Source organism: Lactuca sativa, chromosome 6 (genome assembly GCF_002870075.4).
Source record: "Lactuca sativa cultivar Salinas chromosome 6, Lsat_Salinas_v11, whole genome shotgun sequence".
Classification (NCBI taxonomy): domain Eukaryota; kingdom Viridiplantae; phylum Streptophyta; class Magnoliopsida; order Asterales; family Asteraceae; genus Lactuca; species Lactuca sativa.
Window position 1 is genome coordinate 26400693 of NC_056628.2, and position 3214 is coordinate 26403906.

Below are 3214 nucleotides of genomic sequence, written 5' to 3' on the forward strand. Positions count from 1 at the left end.
ATTTTACCATTATTTTATAATTAATCAAATAAGAAAACAATAAATAACTTCTGCCATATATGAAAGAGAACAAGATAAACAAGATCAGTATCGCCACTTTCAGTTGCCTTAGTCAGGGCTGTATCTTCTTCCCCAATGCCTAGTAAAAAGGAACCTGGAAAATTGCTAATTTCTTCCTGCTAGTCTGATCGGCATGAGTAGCAACTGCAACATAAGAAATGCTTCTGCACAATTTTAACTGAAAAATCCCAAAAAGTTAGCCATTGACATTTTTTAGTGTACTTTAATTCTATAAAACTTTGAACAAACCTTATCAAGTATGATATATCCTAATAACCAATTCATGCAGAATAAGCCTTAAAAAGAATCAATACACCAATGAAAACTTGTAAGATTTTTTAAGTTTCAAGCTCCATATTTCAAGTACGTTGCTATTTTCTGCAATTTGATGAAATAACACTTACAAGACAGCCTTGTTCTTGTTGATGATCAAATTTTCAAAAATAAAAATAAAAACCCTATCCTAACTGTTACTATTTCATCATGTGGAAGAAAGCCAATTGTAAACAGGTTACAACAACAAAGATATCATGTAATGTAACACAACATTGATCTGCATGCATTTACACACATAAACAACTAGCAGTATTTACATAATTCCCCCACCCCACCTCAGGCTTAGGCTTTAATTTAGTTTGGTTTGGCCAACAACAATGACAAATATACCCCTACTACTATTACTACTGCTACTACTAAAGGGGCATTAGTTAATACAATGGGTTCCAAAAATATGAGAGAAATAAACAAAATATTTTAACAAAGGAAATGAGAGATGGGAAGAAATCATGGCGTGGCTCTCATCAAAGACTGAGACTGAGACTGAGAGATCCTACTTTGAAATTTCAATCGAAAACAATATTGCAACCTGTATTCATCTTCCTACTAACCACCTGACAGAATGCAACTATGAACGCCATCTGCAACCAAGATTAAGAATCACCACTCATATAATGAGATATGTTATACAAAATTTCAATCACCATTTTACCCTTGCAATCTAACAAATAATATTCATCAATTTTAACGTGATGAAAAAAGTAGAAAACCAAATAGGTAAAGAGTGTGTATCAGAATAGATTAAACCAGGTTTTAACGTGAGGAAAAAAGTAGAAAAATAAATAGGTAAAGAGTGTGTATCAAAATAGATTAAACCAAGTTTTTTGGTTTAATCTGTTATGTCATGCTGTATAGATTAAGTCAAATAAAGAACAGCCATGTGTCTAGATTAAGCTCGGTCAATCAAAAGAAATAGAAACAACCCCTTAATCTGGTAAAGCTATATTATATAAGTGTGTATTTCATTGACCCAATAATGCACACACAAGTAACACAACTTACCACAAAGTAGAAAACAAGGCTTTCTTACATACAAACATCCTTGTTACAAGAACACACACAGAGAGAAAGATAACAAACACCTAGTCTGCATTTGTTACAAGGGATGGGACTAGACAAGCTCTTTAGGTCTATTTTCTATGAGATAATGAGAAGGGCATTCATGTCATTTGCACAGAGAGAGAAAATTTCCCAACTGGTTCTACCTTTTTGGTTGGGAGTGACAAAAAATTGCAATTTCTATCTCATTAGTCCAACCTGTGTGTATGCAATATTGCTATGTAGACCTTTCGTGGTGCTCGAATTCTTGATGGTACTTTCATGACTCAAGAACTATGCTTTTTAAGACAGTCAAAAATAAAATATGCTGTGATTTCAAAATTAGTTTATTGATAAAATAAATTGAAAATTACGATTCTGGTTCCTGTGGCATATTGTTTTCTTCAGGTTTTGTCCAAATTATTAGCTGAGTGGTTAGATTTAACAAAATTAGGACCAAATTCCTTATGAAACATGAAAATAAAGACCAAAAAATTCAGATTTGGACCAAAACCGAAAGTTTTTGCTGAACACAAGGACCACAATTGAAATTTCTCGTTGGCTGTGGTAGGTTTTGCATGTTCTTCAAGTAAATGTGAAAAATCTGTTGTTGTTGATGCTTACAGACCCCTCAACATGCACCATGAGTATCAACAGCTTGGCTGCATTTCAAAACTCCAAGAAAGAAATAGCTTGCTGTACACTGTATCATGATAGAGGAACAGAGCCATGGCTAAGAAAGACAAGTACAGATGCTTGGCTTTTCACAGGTGTCAGTGAGGTAATTGAAGGACCCGATGGAACGGACAAGTGTTACCTAGGTCATTGAAGAACTTGGCTAGGAAATAATGAGTGGGCCAAAATTAGATCTGTGTACATACGCAAATTGAATCAGCGAGGGGATTGGCCCATGAATGTTAAAGAGAAATCAGGCCCATGTGAAGTTAAATCTACGACTACAAAAGTAACCCAGTCGGCATCAATATCGCCCAATCGTATCAGTGCCTCACCCTTACCGCCGTGCAATTCTTCATCTTCCTCATTCTATCGAGAAAGCTTGTCTACAGATACTTCATTAAAGAGGAGCAAGGAAAATATTCACACTAGCATCGACATTATTGGACATGTCGACTCCAGCAAGTCTACAACCACCTACAAGCTGGGAGGTATCAAGAAGGAAGCCTTCAACTTAATCGATAAGGATGGCTACAGTTGCATCACAACAAAGGAACTTGGAACAATTATGAAATTGCTTGGGCAAAATAGAACTGAAGTTGAACTTCAGGATATGATCAACGAATTAGAATTAGAAGGTAATGGAACCATCGATTTCCTAGAATTTCTAAACCTGTTAACGAGGAAGATGAACACTCAAAGGGGTGCAATATTCACAGATATAAAGAATAATGTTAACAAGATAGCTAAATGGACCACTCCAGCAATTGTGACTAGTGCTAACATGATGAGAATGGGTTATACAACCAGGGTTCATCCTTGTGATCATTTTGATTTGGTGATATTAGCAATTGTTGGAAACAAGCAGAAGGGAATTGATGGTCAGATTGGAACAAAATTTGATGATCAGTTTACCCCGCATGAAAAGTTTCTCCTATTACCATTGAATCTTAAAATAGCAAAACTCAAAGAAAAGCTCACAACCAGCCGGGAAATACAAGCATCACTGGTGGAGATAGAAGATAGAAACGCTTCATTTAATGGGTTACCAGAATGGATTGGTGCCTTTGGGGTAAGTTTTGTTTTGAATAAACTCATTGGTGTA